The following is a 17305-nucleotide window of genomic DNA, read 5'->3' as shown; positions in this document are numbered from 1 at the left end:
AAATACACACACATAAACACACACACACACACTCACACACATACACGCTCACACATATACACATATACTGACACATTTACACATACACACACTCACACATAAATACACACACACACACACACACACACACACACACGCGCGCGCGCGGACACACGGACACACGGACACACTCACACTCACAAGACCAGATAGTAAATATCTGAGACTTTTTAAATGACAAGTTCTTATCTCTATTTCTGTAGCATGAAATGGCCATGAGCGATGTTTGAAGGACTGAGTATGGCTGGGTTCCAGTAAAACTTTACAGAACAAGGCAGTGTAGCTGGAGTTGATCCACACAGTAGCTTTCTACTTCTAGTTAGAAATTAACCTGTATTGGGATGTGCTTTAGTTTGTGATAGATTACCTAGCATAGGTGAGGCTCTGGGCTCAATTTCCAGCATGAGAGAGAGAGAGAGAGAGAGAACTCTTATTATTAACCTGACTGGGATATCTGGTTCTTTGGGTGATGTTCTACAGCCAATAGAAACACAAGTGAGTCTCATCGAAAACCCGCCTCTGTGTTGGTCAGCCTGGGCTTTCACAGACTGGGTTGCTTAAACAACAGAAATTAGGAGGCAGGCATGGTGGTACATGCCCGAGTCCTAGTTTCATTCTGTTGCTGTGATTTAAAAAAGAATCTGACCAAGAGCAACTTAAGAGAGGAAAAGGTTATTTCATCTCACCCTTCCAGGCACAACCCATCACAGACAGAAGTCAGAGCAGGCGCTCTAGACAGGAATAGAAACCATGAAGGGATTTTACTTGCTGACTTTCTCAGGCTCATGGTCAGCTAGCCCAGGGAATAGTTCTGCTCACAGTGGACTAGGCCCTCTTACATCTAATGTCAATCAAGACAATTCCTCATACATATGCCTACCAACTGATAAAGACAATTCACCCATCCTGGCTTTCCTGTCAGACAACTTTAGGCTGTATCAAGTTGTCAGTTAAAGCTAACTAGGATGGTTTCTAATCCCAGCTCCTGGGAAGTGAAAGCAGAAAGAACAAGAGTTGGAGGTCCTTCTCAACTTTGTAGGGAGTTTGAGGCTAGTCTGAGCTACATGAGACCTGATCTCAAAAACAAAAGGTGGAGAGATGACTCAGCAGTTAAGAGGGCTTATGGTTCATTCAGAAATCGAGTTCAGATCCCTGCAACACCAGTGAGACAGAGAGAGAGAGAGAGCGAGGGAGAGAGAGAGAACAGACACGCACAAAAAAAATCTTTAAACAAACCATAGACGCCTTAGCAAGGCCCTAGGAATGAGCCTGGCTTGAGAGACTTGACATCTGAGATTAGGGCTGGCTTCTGAGGCCTGGCTCCTTGCTTGGTCTTCTCCCTGTGTCTGCTCAGGATCTTCTTGTTCTGTGCAGCCTAATCTCCTCGCTTACGTTGGGTTAGGCCTCACTGTACTGACATTACTTAATTACCTCTTCGAGATTCTAGCTTCAAGTGCAGCCATTTCTGAAGTACCTAGGATTGCAACGTCAACCCTGGGATTTTGAGAAACACAGTTTGACCTCAAGACATCACCAAGCCAATTTCAGGTCAATTTACTCATGCATTTCATCATTGTTTTTCATGATTGTTTACTTTTACATTTTCGAGGTTATTGTAGCACTCTACAATTGGCTTCTATATTGAGTTAAGCCAAGCCTTTAGTATATGTTCACTTCAATTTCTGTATAGCAGTCATGACTGTATCTCTATTTGAAGGATAGCTAGGCACAACAGCCTAACATATCCCTATGAGGTCACAGAAGCCACGGCTTACTTTTGAAATCTTATTCCAAAGCAGAAGTTCTTAGCTCTCTCTTTCTGTTCTCATGAGACACACAGCAAAAACAAGAGCCCTTCAACAGAAGGGTAGAGGTTGGGGATAGTTGGTGACCACAGAAGACAGTCAGCATTTCCCAGAGGTCTTGGGTGAGGTGCATGTGGCCAGCTGACAGTTGTATATTTTTAAACTGGCCTGCCCCTCTGCCTTGCCAGCTGTCTAGTCCTTTCCTGCTGCTAGTCCCTACACGTAGCAAGAAAAGCAGTTGGGGTGAAGAAAGCAAGGGGGGAGAAAGCCAGGAGCCAAAAATACAAGGAAGATGTCAGTGGCTCATCCACTAGGAGTGCAAAGTGTGCAGAGCCCCAGGGCCGTGGTGTAAGCTGCATTCCAGGCACACCCAAGGCAGGTGTGGTTCCTGGGTCTGCTAAGCTTCAAACAAAAAAACCGCAGGGCGACCAGCTAAAGTAGAGTAGCAAGGAAACAATGAATGAGGCTTTTCTGTGTGTGTGAAATGTTGCATGGGTCACACTTAGAGAAAAAAAAAAGCCCTTCATACATAGATCAAGTAAGATTCAAGTTCAGTGCAAATGCAGAGGACGTTAATCCAGTTCTGGCACTGTGCCCTGTGGGAAGCCAGTCCTTGCATGCAGTTTCTCAGTGTTATGGTAGTGTGTGTGTGTGTGTGTGTGTGTGTGTGTGTGTGTGTATGTGTGTGATGTAGTTATCCATTCATCTGTGCATGTGAGTGGGCACATGCAGAGTTCAGAGGTGATCCTTTGAGAGCAGTTTCTTTCCTTCTGGGGATTGAACTCTGGTCACCATGTTTGGCAGCAAGCACCTTTACCTGCTGTGCCATTACGCCACCCCCATGCCCCCCAGCTTCTGGCTATTTTAACGGCAAATCCACTGGCATGGTTTCTTTCTTTCTTTTTTTTTTCCTAAAGGAAGTTGTCTGGTTGGTGCGACTGACCTCTCCTACTGCCAATGCTTTGGGCAGAGCCCGTCTAAGAGCGCATGCTTCATGGTAGGTGTGACACTTGGTCTAAGAGCACACGCTTCATGGTAGGCAGGGACTCGGAGCTTTTGAGGACACCACCTCCATGCTTCCAGCCACACTGCAAAGACCTGCTGCCAGCATTTTCACAGAGGAAGAGTGCAATGCTACAGAAGTTTGCTACCTGCCCCAAGACTGAGAAAGAGCTAAAATAAAGCCAAGTCTTTCTGACAGGGCTTGGGCACCCTAAGTCTGTGCATCTTTCTTAAAATATCTTCCATGGAGGAAGGGGCGGGGCTCAGCTTATAGGGTGCCTGCCTGGCATGCTCAAGGCTCTGGGCTCAACCCCCAGGACCACCTAATCTGGTCACGGTGGGACATGATAACTTAGGAGGTGGAAGCAGGAAGAGGATTATAAGGTTCTCGCCTGATTCACAGAAAATTAGACACCTGTTTCTTGGGCTGAGACCATGTCTAAACAAACAAAATAACAACAACGACAACAACACATCTTCTACAGATCAGACTTATTGGGCTAAGAGCAAATAAATGCTTGTTTTGAGACAAGGTCCCGTGTACTTGCTATCCAGTGTGAATAATCTTGAACTGTGTTGAGTTTAATCCATCCCAGGCTGGCCTGGGAATCACTATAGAGCTGAGAATGACCTTGAACGTCCAACCTACCCATCTTTGCAAGTGTTTGTATTACAGGCTTCCACCACTGTGCCTAGCTTCTCCATCGCTGGAAAGAACTCCCGCCGTAAACTCAGCTGCATTCTCAGTCCTTGTTCCTGGACTTCCAATTCTTCTGTTTCCAGCTCCCAAGTACTGGTGTGCCACTGTGTATCCTTTACTCAGTGTCGGGAATTGAACTCAGGGCTTTGGGCAGCCTAGGAAGACACTAGCGTAACCGAGCGATAGCCTCAGCCTCTGGTTTTTGTTTTTGTTGTTTGAGACAGGGTTTCGTGAAATCAGAACTAGCCTGGAATACCTGAGCCACCTGTTTCCTTTTTCCAAGTGCTGCTATTAAAGGTCTGCACAGCCAATCACAGCTTTACTGCATTAAAAACAACAACAACAACAACAACAAAAACCAACAAAACAAAACATTAATTTATCTTCTCACAGTTCCTCTTCCCAGTTTTAATAATTTGAGGATTTTATATATGAATACTATATTTACACCTTTTCCACCTTCTCTTGTCCTCCTGTGTCTTTCCTGTACCCTCTCAAACTCATGAGACCTTCTATAATTTAAAAGTAGTTTCTCACACACACACACACACACACACACACACACACACACACACTACTGAATCAAGTTACTGTTGCCTACATATAGGGCTGTTTAGGGCTGACTGGGAACCCTATCATAGGGCTCATTCCTTAAAACACCCTATTCTTCCCCTCTTTCAACAGCCATTTACTACCTCCAGCTCTTTTTCTAAGCATGGAGCCTTGTGAGATTCCCCACCACCACCACCCCCGCCCCCCCCAACGTGCCCCCTCTACCTTGGCATGTTGACTGGCATGTGTGGTCTTGTGTAAGCAACCATGTCATTGGAGTTCATGGGTGCAGCTTCCCTGCCACACCCAAAAGTCGCCATCTTACAGGAGACGTCCTGGTCCTCTGGCTCTTTCAATCTTTCTGTCCCCTCCTCTGAGATGTTCCGCGAGGTTTAAGCAAAGGAGTTGTGTTCTAGATGTTCCCGTTGGGGCTGAGCGCCCAGTGAGCATTTACTTTGTGTCGTTTGGTCAGCTGTGGATCTCAGCCGTAGCCCCCATCTACTGCAAAAGATGTTCCTTGAATGAGGGATGGAAGCTGCACTTGGGTGAATGGGTCTGTGTGTGTGTGTGTGTGTGTGTGTGTGTGTGTGCATGTGCGCGTGTACGTGCTTACACATGCGGGTTCGTGTATACACAAACTCACACACTTACAAAAGAACAGCTTTGGGGATCTGATTCTTTTTTTCTGCCATGTGCCTCCAGGGATGGAGCTCCGTCTGTCCGTGTTTGTTTGTTTGTTTGTTTTTGTTTTTGTTTTTCCGAGACAGTGTTTCTCTGTATAGCCCTGGCTGTCCTGGAACTCACTCTGTAGACCAGGCTGGCCTCGAACTCAGAAATCCACCTGCCTCTGCCTCCCGAGTGCTGGGATTAAAGGCGTGCGCCACCACGCCCGGCACGCACCACGCATGTCTGTCCGTCTTGTATTCACTGGGCTATCTCTCAGGCCACTTCCTGTAATTTTTTTATCTAACGCTTGTTATGTTTTAGTTGGTGCCAAATCCAGTTTCCTCTTTAGAAGAATTTCTTGAAGCTTCTGATGTAGAGTATTTGTCAGATTCAGGCTTGTAAACCCTCACAACACCCCCTCGAAAGTGGAAAGTTACAGCCAGGCTGAGAGACACAATCCAGACTGGGGCTGGCAAGCGTTGGTCTAACGGATGCCGGAAGGAGGAGGCTGATGCCACACAAGTCGTGACCAGTCAGGCGGCAGACAATGGTGAGAACAGCTCAAGCAGGAATGCCATGCCCTTGTCTGCACCCCACTCCTGGAGGGGGTGCCCTCCAGGCCTGGCCTCTTTGCCTGCTGGAGTTCTTGTGCCAGGCTTATAAAGGCGAGCTGACTCAGTATAAGGCATTGTCTCAACCTGTGGGTTTTCAGCATCGTTAGACTGCAAGTCTTCTTCAGCAACATTTAACCCCCTGCTTTCATGTCCTATCAATGCTCTGTCCCTCCAGACTGGTATGTGGCCTGGAGTCTATCATCAGGTCTTTCTCTCTAGCTACATCACTCACTCTTGGTCATTTTGCTCACAGCACTCATCTACTATGTGTAAGGATGACAAAAAGGAGAGAGAGAGACACAGCTGTTTGACTTTGGAGCAGGAACTTAGAAAGATCAAATCTGGGATTCGCTGAGAAGTGAGTCCTAGACTAATCAGCTCAAGTGATTGGCCACAGATGTCTCACTAAGTTCTTTGTACACAACACTGGAGACATACAGAAGGTACAGACATCCTTGATTGGGGGAATTGCTGTCTGCACCCCTTAATGAAGAAGCCAGCAATACTTCACAGAGTTAGGAGACAGAACAGGGGGAAAAGTAGAAATGAAAACATAGGCCCAAATCCAAGCCTTGCACGAAGGCAAAAATTCATAATCTCAGAACAAATACCTGGGAGGCAGCCACAGGAGGACCACATTTTGAGGGCTTCTTTGGCTGCATACGAGTTCAAGGCCAACCTGAACTACCAAACAACAACAAATCCAACCAAAAGGAAGCAAATTCCAAGTCCCAGGGGAGATATGAGGGTAGTTTCCTCTGGAGAAGATTGCAGGATGTTTAACTAGAGCTTCGATGTGTGGAGAAAGCAGTATGTCTGACACTTGGCCACTCTAGACACTGTGCTGCCCTTTTCCCTCAGGTGCACCGTGTCAGGGCATGGACCATTCTAAAGGGAAGATGTGGGTAGACTTGTACCATGAAACGCAAATCCTACACCAGCTTTTGTTTTCCTGGAGAAGTAGGTTATTTGGTTGGTTTTGTTTTTAATTTCTTGTGGTGTGTGTGTGTGTGTGTGTGTGTGTGCACCACAGCACACATGCCAGAGAAAAACCTCGTGGAGATGACTTGCTTTCCACCACGTGAGCCTCAGTCTCAGGTGGCGTCTGCCCTGGCAGCAGGCACCTTTGCCCACTCCAAGGCCCTGTTTGTTTTCAAGACGTGGTCTCCCATACCCTTGGCTGGCTCAAACTCCTATACAGCAAGGGTGATCTTGGACTTCTTTTTCCCCTCCCTTCACCTCCCCATTGTGAACTACCATGCCCACTGTAAGGGATGCTAGGGATCCAACCCAGGGTCCCACTCACGCTAGGCTACTGGGACGTATACATCCCAGCCCAAGAGGCAGCCTTCGAAATATGCACTGATTTGTCAGTTGTGCCTCTGTTCAGATTCTACCTCATGCTTTGATTTTTATCAGCAGATCACCCACCGGTGATCCAGGCCTAGGAGAGAAAACAGATAAGGAGTTGTAAGCTATTGACCACAGCTATTGGTTTCCAAGCATCAAGGCAGACATGTCCTAGGGATGTCCATAGAAGTGCAAGGGGATCAATAAACACAAGACAGAGTAAGGCATGAAAGCCTTGGGGCAAGACACGGCTGGAGGAAAACAGGCCCCAGCATCAGTAGCTTCGCCACGAAACCATTCTAGGAAACCATGGTGGTACCCAGCTGCAATCCCAGAGTTCAGGAGGTTAAAGCTGAAAGAGCACAGGTTTCAAGCCAGCTTAGGCCACATCTTAAGATGCTGGCACCAAAACCCAAAACAAAAACAGTCTATCTCCTGTCCAGGAGTGCTAGAAAGCACCTTTAGTCAGTCCTCGGCAATACAGAGACTAAAACACTCACCCTGAACTTGAGATGATCCTAAGCTGTTCAGTGAATTCCTGGGCTATACCGTGAGACTCTGTCTTAAACGTATGAAGGAACACGGGCCTGGAGAAGATGGGCCAGTGACTAGGAGCACTTCTAGGAGCACTTCTGGCTCTTCCCGGGGCCTGACCCTTCCCCAGCACCCACATTAGGTTCACAACTGCCCATGACTCCAACCCCAGGGGATTTGACACTCTCTTCTGGCCTCTTCAGGCACATATGCACCCATGGCATACTCTCACACTAACACATACACATGTAAAATCATGTGAAACTTTTATTTAATGCCAAGAACTTGAATGATTGTTTGGTAGGCTGGGCTCACTAAATGAGATGAGTTTTTGTTTTGTTTTGCTTTTGTTGCGATTGTTTTGTTTCGTTTTGTTTTCGAGACAATTCTCGCTCTACAGGCCTGGAACTCATAGTAAGCCTCTGGCCTCAGCCTCCCTGGGCTGGGACTACAGGCGTGCATCACCACAGGAGGCTTCAGTGTGTGCTTTGCTGGAAGTCGCTTTGTCTTAGGTGGATCTGGGGTCTTACCCATTTATTTCTCCACAGTTATTCCTCTATTTCTTTGGTTATTCTGTAAAGAAAAACTATGGATTTTACCTCAGAGCAAACCATCTCCCCTGTTTCCTGACCCTGAATTTGATCTTGACCCTGGCCTAGCCCAAGTACTTTGGTGTGGGAAGGAACGACAAAGAGAATTGAAAGGGTTCTATGACAGCTGCCACTTCCTCCTGCCATGCAGGTGACACACTATGGCAGGCAGTGTGGACTTGCCTATAGGGTGAATTTCTGCCTTACTGTGGGATTATTGTAACAATGAATGTCCTAAGCCCACTATTCCCCTTTATCAGTGATTGGTCTGGGTGTAGTCATGGTGTCTTAGTTAGGATTTTGTTGTTATAAAGAGACACTGTGACCACATGACCACAGCAACTCTTTTTTTTTTTTTTTTTTTTTTTGGTTTTTCGAGACAGGGTTTCTCTGTGTAGCCCTGGCTGTCCTGGAACCTCACTTTGTAGACCAGGCTGGCCTCGAACTCAGAAATCTGCCTGCCCTCTGCCTCCTGAGTGCTGGGATTAAAGGCGTTCACCACCATGCCCGGCTCCACAGCAACTCTTTTTTTTTTTTTTTTAATTAGGTATTTTCCTCATTTACATTTCTAATGCTATCCCAAAAGTCCCCCATACCCTCCCCCCCACTCCCACTTTTTGGCCCTCCACAGCAACTCTTATAGAGGCAAATATTTCATTGAGGCTGGCTTGAAGTTTCAGAGGTTTTAATCTAGTATCATCATGGCAAAAAACCCTGTGGTTGCATGCAGGCAGTCATGGTGTTGGAGAAGGAGCTGAGACTTATATAAATTGAGCAGCAGGTGTAAGGGTCTGAAAATTGCTGAAGGGAGACTCCAGGGTCAGACAGTATTCAAAGACCAAGAGTGTTCGTTCTGCAGAAACAACCCACGTATGGGGGTCAACCCTTTTCCAAAATGGCGACCCCAGATGAAGGCACACAAGCATTCTTATAGGGAACCAGGGGAAGTTTCTAGAAGGATTAGATAATCTAAAATTTCACTGGTGGGTGCTAGACCACGAGTGGTCTGTGGTGTGCAGTCCTATGTCACGAACATTTAACCATAGGATGACATAGGGCTGCCCAGCACAGATGGACCATTCTGAGATAAGATATCTCCCCATTTTTGTGACTATCTCCAGGCTGTTCTTTGGGAGGGGGTTTTATAACCTTTTCTGGATTTTATGGTCTGTTCCTGGAGCTGGTGCCTTACAGCCGTTTTTTTTTCAAAATCAGGCCTGGCCCTTAAATGGAGACAAATGGGGTCCTTAAATGGAGACAAATGGGGCGTATGCTGTTCTTCACAGGCAGCAGAAGGAGACTCTGAGCCACACTGGGTGTAGCTTGAACCTATGAGACCTCCAAGCCTGCCTCAACGGTGACACACTTCTCCAACAAGACCTCACCTACTTCAGCAAGGCCACATCTCCTAGTAGTGCCACTCCCTAAGGGCCAAGTATTCAGCATGAGTTTTTGGGGACCACACCCATTCAGACCACCACACATGGCAAAGGATGCTCATCAGATGCTATTGAGATGCTTTCTGAATGGTTTTTGCTGTATTTTGTTTTTCTTAATCTGGCATACAGATAGGTGGCAGCCACTTCTTCTTCCTTCTAAATGCATTTTCATAAGAGGTCAATGATGCCTGGCCCTGCAGACATTCAAGATCACAAGCGACGTACCTGCAGATAAGACCAGTATGCAAGGAAGGAAGCAGGTAGGCAGCATGGACCAGCCTGGATTTCAGATTCCATTCCTGACCTACCAAACCCACTTAAGCCAAGAAAATTCTTACCCTCTTCATACTTCTGAACACTATAAGCTTTAATATTTGTAAGTGTTATCTAGCCCAGGTTTACTCTAATCTTCCATCATCTTTCCTTTTCTAGCAAATTTGGGGATTGCAGGCATGTCTCACACCCAGTGTCTTTACAGTTTAAATGAACACTGGTAGCTAAATCTCTGAGTCTTTGAGGTCATTTAAAGAATAAAAGTGGGTTATGGTATAGCTCAGGGTAGGATGTACACACACACACACACACCTCAGCACTCATGAGTCTGAGATAGGAGATAGATGGATGGATGGAGAGATACGTAAATAGATAGTCTTAAAGGGTCTTTTTAATTTTATTGCATGAGTAAGTGTGTGTGTGTGTGTGTGTGTGTGTGTGTGTGTGTGTGTACATGTATTCAGATGTGTATGCCAGAGGTCAACTTCAGGCATCTTTCCTCAGGCTCTAGCCTCCTTGTTTTGTGAGACAGGGTCTCTTACTGAGATTTGCTAATTAGCCAAAGCTGTCTGTCTAGCAAGCCCCAGAGATCTGCCTCCCCAGCGCTGGATTAGGAACACATGCCACCAGACTTATTTTGTTTCTTGGTAGTTTTTTTTGTTTGTTTGTTTTTGGTTTTGGCTTTTTCGAGACAGGGTTTCTCTTGTATAGCCCTGATTGTCCTAGAACTCACTTTGTAGACCAGGCTGGCCTCGATCTTAGAAATCTGCCTGCCTCTGCCTCCCGAGTGCTGGGACTAAAGGCATGCACCACCACCGCCTGGCTTCTTGGTAGTTTTGTTTGTTTGTTTGTTTTGTTTTGTCTGTTTTGTTTCAAGATAGGGTTTATCTATGCAGTCCGGGTTGTCCTGGAACTTGCTGTATAGACCATGCTGTTCTCAAACCCAGAGATCCACCTGCCTCTGCTTCCCTAAAGCTGGGATTAAAAGTGTGTGCTTGCTAACACTGCCCCATTATCTCACTCATTTCTTTCCTTTCCTTTATTTTTTTTTTTAAACTATTTATTTATTTATGAATACACTGTTCCTCTCTTCAGCCATAACAGAAGAAGGCATCAGATCCCATTACAGATGGCTGTGAGCCACCATGTGGTTGCTGGGAATCGAACTCAGGACCTCTGGAGGAACAGCCAGTGCTCTTAACTGCTAAGCCATCTTCCAGTCACCCTCATTAATTTCTTAGTGAGTGCTTACAACAGTCATGGGTGTGCCCATGTGTGCATGCTTTAGCTTCTGCAGAGGTCCGAGAATAATTTAACTGTCATTCACCTCCTTTGAGACAGGGTTTCTCATTGCCTTGGAGTACACCAGTTGGGCTAGCCTGGCTGCTGGCCTCAGTGATCTTCCTTTCTCTCTCTCCCTGGTCCTGAGTTTGTAAACACGCACTCCTGTGCCCAACCTGTATGTGACGGCTGGGAATCAAACCCAAGCCCTTGCTCCTCCAAGGCAAGGGCTTCATTGGCTTTATTCATTTTTAACAGGAAAATGCAAACTGTGTAACTCTAGACTTTAAAAGTCAGCTTGGATCTTATATGTTCCGACTCTCTCCTTTCATAGACCAGAAAATTTAGACCTTAGAGCACACAGATAACTAAAAGCTACAATTCTGGCTGATTTCTGCTACAGGAGAGTTGTTTCGCCTTCCCGGTCTTGACAGTCTGTACCTAATATTTGTTGAGAGTTTCTTCCTTGATGTCTACGAGCTGACCGTTTGATCTCTCCCCACCCCAGGCCCCAGGCCTATAACATTGGTACAGTCCTAGTCTCATTTCACATACAAGTTAAGGGGCACTGAGAGTATGGGAGTGAGTTATCCAAAGGGCACAAACACATTGAGAATCCCATACTATGTTCTGGGCAGTTTTCCAAAGCCAGATGTAGTATTGTCATTTTTACTTGTTTGCGACAGGACTCATGTAGCCCAGCCGGCCTTGAACTTGTGACTCCGCTTCAGTCTCCTAACTTGCTGGGATTCCCAGTGTGTGCCAATACTCCCGGCCCATCCCTTAGTTTTTAATTGTTGACAGGTTTCCTCCCAACAGTTCTGAGGACACAAATGAGGACCTCGTATGTTCTGAGAAATGTCTATTGCTGAGCCCTGCCCTTAGCCCCTGAAAGAAAAATATCCTCTTAGGTTCCTTTCAGGCCAGGCTGGTTCCCACCCAGTTTTCCAGTAACACATGTGTGACTGGAGTCTTGTGCCTTTTTACACCGCCCACCCCAACACCTACCCGCTAGGCCCTAATGGAAAGATTCCAGTCTAACTCGGTGAATAGAAAACTGTCATTCTCTGAGCAAACTATGTCCTGGGCACCTTTGAGAAGCGTTCAAGTCCTCTCTGCTGAATCTGGTCAGAGTTGAACATCTAGACTGATGGCCCTACAAATGACAAGACACCCACTCATTTTGTGTTGTGAACAGTGCGGGTTGACTGCTCTTCCTGGGGTCTTCCTGTCTGGAGCGAAGCACCTGGGTTATTATTGGTTAAGACAATGAAAGTGCCCTCCATAGCAGCAAGTTGTTGCTGGGCTTTGGAATAATTCAATTGCAATGGGTCCTCTAAGTCTCTCAGAGCAAACCAAAGCAGGTTTTAAAAAAACTTCTTCCATCCTGATGTCCCTAAAGGTTGCAACACATACTGACCCACATGGCTGCCCAGGGGCCACTGTGGCTGAGCTACCGAGCTGGCCAAGGGGTCATGGCTGTGATCCTCCAGGGAAGGGCTGGCAGAGACACTGCTTATAACAAAGGCCTTTCATTGCTGCTCCTGCCTCGGTCCAGGCCTAACCTACACTTAAAATTCTGAAAGAGAATACGGTCATTAAAGAATAAGACAGCCTCAGGCAGATTGCAATCTTGGAATAATTGTATGTGTGTGTGAGAAAGGAGAACCCCACCTCGTGAATCATCCAACAATTGTTCTTTGTTGGTTTGTTTTTTTCTTAGCTTGTTTCCTTAGTTTTTTCAATTACCTGGTGTTTTGTTTTGTTTTGTTTTTCCCTGCATGAAGAAAAACTCTTCAAATTAATCTCCTCTGATGCCAAAGCCTGAACAGCAGCATAAGCCCTGAGCTGGGACCAGCAAGGAACCACCATGATGTGTTCTGTGATGTCTGAGACTGAGCTGGAGACAGAGATCAGGAACAACCTGGACTTTCTCCCCAGCCCTGGTGGACCTGCCACATGGTTCCCTGGCCACAAGTTCAGGCAATTCAGTCATGTCTAAGGGCCACCAAAAAGGAAATCTAAGAAGGGTGTTAGAAAAGAAAGGAAAGGAAAGGAAAGGAAAGGAAAGGAAAGGAAAGGAAAGGAAAGGAAAGGAAAGGAAAGGAAAGGAAAGGGAAAGGGAAAGGAAAGGAAAGGAAAGGAAAGGAAAGGAAAGGAAAGGAAAAGGAAAGGAAAAATGGGACAGAGAAAACCCTGAACACACCAATACCAAATACATTTTCTCTCTCTCTTAGATTCTAACAGGACAGCTCAGCCTCCTGTCACCCTAAGTAGCCTAGGCTAACCTGCATAGCCCAATTGGTAAATTCTCCTTACCTAGGTGTGCATTTGAAGGACTATTTGTTCATTTGTTTGTTTTCAAAACAGAGTTTGTCTGCATAGTCCTGACCGTCCTGGAACTCAGCTCATAGGCTCAGAGATCCACTTGCCTCTGCCTCCCAAGTGCTAGGATTAAAGGTGTGCGCCACCACCAGTTTAGTGGCTTTTTGGCAGATCTTGTGATATTAAACATTATTGTTCCATCTCTATGTGCAATGCTAGTCTTTAGCACCCTGATTTCTGGGGAATTGGGCCTGTTGCATGATTACAGCTTGCTCACGCTTTTGTTCCCTGAGGCCTGTGCCTATCAATGTTTCTCTTTCTTCAGCTTTCCACAGGCTTCGCCACCCCACGGCTGTTAAACAAAAACCTATACACGACTGTTTGATTTGGACTCAGTTCCCAAACTAGGCCTCAGCAGGTAAACTAAAAATGGAGTCACTCGTGCCCCACTTACTTTCCCAGCAAGCAGAAACTACGCTATTTATTCAACCTTCAGAGAAGTCAGGATTAGAGAGATCTGAGCCAAATTTCCCGGCCAGGCCAGTTTTAAGAGTCAGGACAGTGAAGTTCCCTCTGCCTTAATCCTGACACCAGACAAGCAACCTGAGGTAACTTGCTGCTTACCCACCTGTCACTTTTCCATTGTTCCCCTCCGTGTCCCTGACTTATAAGGAAAGCAAGTTTCAAGTGACCAGTCTACTTCCTGCTTTCTTTAGGCATTTTCTGACTTTACACAACTCACCTGTCAGGGCTGGGGTTGCGACACACTTGGCGGAGTTCTTACCCAGCATAAGAGAGGCTAAGTTCACACCTGACACTCCATTAACTGCATGAGATGGTCCAAGCCTGCAACCCCAGCCCTTCAGAGAGAGACAGGAAGACAGGAATATCAAGGCTATCCTTAGCTACACAGCTACTTGGAGGCCAACCTGGGGTATTTTAAAATGAACAACTTCTTCTACTAGCCTTGCCGGAACACTTAATTGTATTTTATGTAATGAAATGTTGCCCGATTCCAGACTCAAAACCAAAGCTCCGTAGGCTTGTAAAAGTAAACTATAACTGTGTCCTTTGAAACTCCATTTTCTCCCTGGGGACAGAGCAGGGGCCTTGACTTTCTGCAGGCCTCTGCCTCCCGGTTCTGTTTTGGAAGGTTACAATGTTGCATCTGCTGGAATCTTTCCATCATTTTCACAAGTGCAATCGGTAGAACATTTGTCACCAATATTTGAGGGCCAAGTGTGTCTCTGAAATGTGTTCTGAAAACTAACTTGCTCATACATTTAGAACTCTGGAAAATATAAATATGGCTGGCCTGTGTTCTGGAGCTTTGAAAAAAAAGTAATTAAATCAGAGAGAGAGAGAGAGAGAGAGAGAGAGAGAGAGGAGAATGGGCATGCAGAATTTAAATAATGGATCATGTTGCTACTTTTTGTGCCAGAGGCTTATGCATACCCAGAGGCGAATGAGCTAGGTGGTTGTAGGCTTATGTTTTTCCAAAACCTACTTTAATAAGTGTGCTTAAATGCTTTAACCTCCCTTCTAGCTCACCACCCACTGGAGATAGCGGAAGGGAAAGGTTAATAGGGCAAAGGAGGATAGGATGTGGGCCTGCTCAGAAATAGCTCTTTGGAGCAAATCCAATCTATATTGTCAGGGTACCAGCGGCTCAGTTCTCACAAATTAGCAGTGAGTGGTAGCTGGATCCTCTTGCTCACACCATTTAGGAATCAGCAATGGCAATTCAATCCAGAAGAAACTGCGAGGCTCTGCCAGAGGAATTGGCAAGAAGCTGCCAGAACACACCAGAAGTTCTTTGGTGTATTTCTCTCTATGAAGTCCTGACCAACAATGATCAGCAGAGAGTAGCAAGGCAGACCAATGCCGTAGCACTGTCCACGGTCTGTTGGGTAACATTTATAGCCTACCCAAACATCCCATGTTCTCTTGAGCATCTGCTCTAGCAAAACATCGCATGCCCCTTTCCAGGCGGCTTCCAGAAAAACACCACCTGTCTGTTCCCAGCAAAACATCCTCTCATAAGACAGTTTCCAGAAAAACGTCAGGCGACACAACTGAGTCTCCAAAGAGATCAGAAATTTCCACTTCAGGTGGTGGCATGCATCTGTAATCCCAGTTAATCGGGAGCTAGAGGCAGGAGGATTGTAAATTCAAGGCCAGTCTGAGCAGTTTAGTGAGACCCTCTTTTCTTTCTTTCTTTCTTTCTTTCTTTCTTTCTTTCTCTCTCTCTCTCTCTCTCTCTCTCTCTCTCTCTCTTTCTTTCTTCGATTTATTTATTTTATGTATATGAGTACACTATAGCTGTACAGATGGTTGTGAGCCATCATGTGGTTGCTGGGCATTGAATTCAGGACCTCTGTTCGCTCTAGTCAGCCCTGCTCTCTCCGGCCCAAAGATTTATTATTGTATCTAAGCACACTGTAGCTGTCTTCAGATACACCAGAAGAGGGCATCAGATCTCACTACGGATGGTTGTGAGGGCACCATGTGGTTGGTCAGGGATTTGAACTCAGTACCTTCGGAAGATCAGTCAGTGTTCTTAACCACTGAGCCATCTCTCCAGCCCCTGAGACCCTGTTTCATAATAAAACAAGCTAATGATGTAACTCACTAATAGCTTAGCATGTGTAAGAGACTTGATTTAACCCCCAATAAACACACATGTACACACACACACACACACACACACACTCACACATACACTCCTCACACACAGCACATCCTGCGCGCATATGCTCCGTTGGCTTTTGTCTGTAGGCAATTATATTCATCCTTCTTCTTATCTTCTACCAGCTCTGTAAACCCCTGCCATTCTCAACATAGAAACACCCACTTCCCTTCCCTTCCTGACACACTAACTTAGCATCATTTGAACCTGTGTCTCCCAAATTTCTGTTCCCAAGTGCCAAATAAAGTTGTTTATGTTTGAAATCTCTTAACTTCTAACTCATCTATACAAGTCATTCAAAGATAAAAGTTTTGGCTTATTCTCTACATTTATTCAGTTAGTTAATTATTTGGAAGGGATACATATGTCTAGGTGGAGGACAGAGCATATATCTCCTGAGAACTGGCTCTTTCTGCATAGCATGTGGGCTCATGTCGGCAGACTTGGCAGCAAACTCCTTTACCCACAGAGCCACCTCAAAATCCCTAAAAGCTTGCTTTTGAAAAGTTTAGATATTCCAGGCTACATTTCCAGAAGGTCAGGAGTCTTGCAAACAGCCCTTATCCTTGGTAAGTAACCCAGCTGGTTGGAGGGAAGGATAGTGGGAAGTGGGAAGCACACAGCCTTAAGAATCAGAAGTTAAGCCGGGCAGTGGTGTCATACTCCTTTAATCCCAGCACTTAAGAGGGAGAAGCAGGCGGATTTCTGAGTTCGAGGCCAGCCTGGTCTACAGAGTGAGTTCCACAGCCAGGGCTACACAGAGAAACCCTGTCTCAAAACTCCCCTGCCCCCCCCCCCAAAAAAAAAGATTCAGAAGTTAAAATCCCACCTTTTACCAGCTGTGCACTCTTGGCCTTGTTACTTTGTGGCTCTTAATCTGCATGGAAGTGGAAGAAACACACACTATTGCTAGATTATTGTGGGTTTTTGTATGTGTACATGTATGAATGTACCGCTGTGTGTACATGCATGTGGAGGTCAAAAGACAATCTTGGGTCCCTCAGGGGCCATCCACTTTTTGGATGGATTTGAACACAATGGTACTGTTGGGAGATACTGGGAGACAGGAAGTGGGCAGAGCTGGAGGAAGAAGCACACAGCCCTGGATGGAAGGAAGGACTGATTACTAAACTCAGTTTTCCAGCATCCTCAGGTTCCGTCCACTCTATTTGCTTCCAACACATGGGAAAATCTGTTCAATAGAGCATCCTCTGCCCCTCTCCGACATGCCTTTTTTTTTTTTTTTTAATTTATTTTCTGCTGGGCTTAGATTTCTGGGGTCAAATGATCAATCCATTTCAACCTCCCGAATGGCTGAGAGCACAGGTTTGCACCCCCAGAGCTGGGTGTCCTCTTTAAGCTGGAACAGTTCTCTTTGGTCTTTGCTGCCCTGTGTATTTATCCTTTATTATCGGCTTCACCCTTATCAGAGCTTGAAGCCAAATG

This window comes from Mus musculus, chromosome 9 (genome assembly GCF_000001635.26).
Source record: "Mus musculus strain C57BL/6J chromosome 9, GRCm38.p6 C57BL/6J".
In the NCBI taxonomy this organism is placed as follows: domain Eukaryota; kingdom Metazoa; phylum Chordata; class Mammalia; order Rodentia; family Muridae; genus Mus; species Mus musculus.
The sequence above is the reverse complement of the archived record's forward strand: the minus strand, read 5'-3'. Positions refer to the sequence as shown.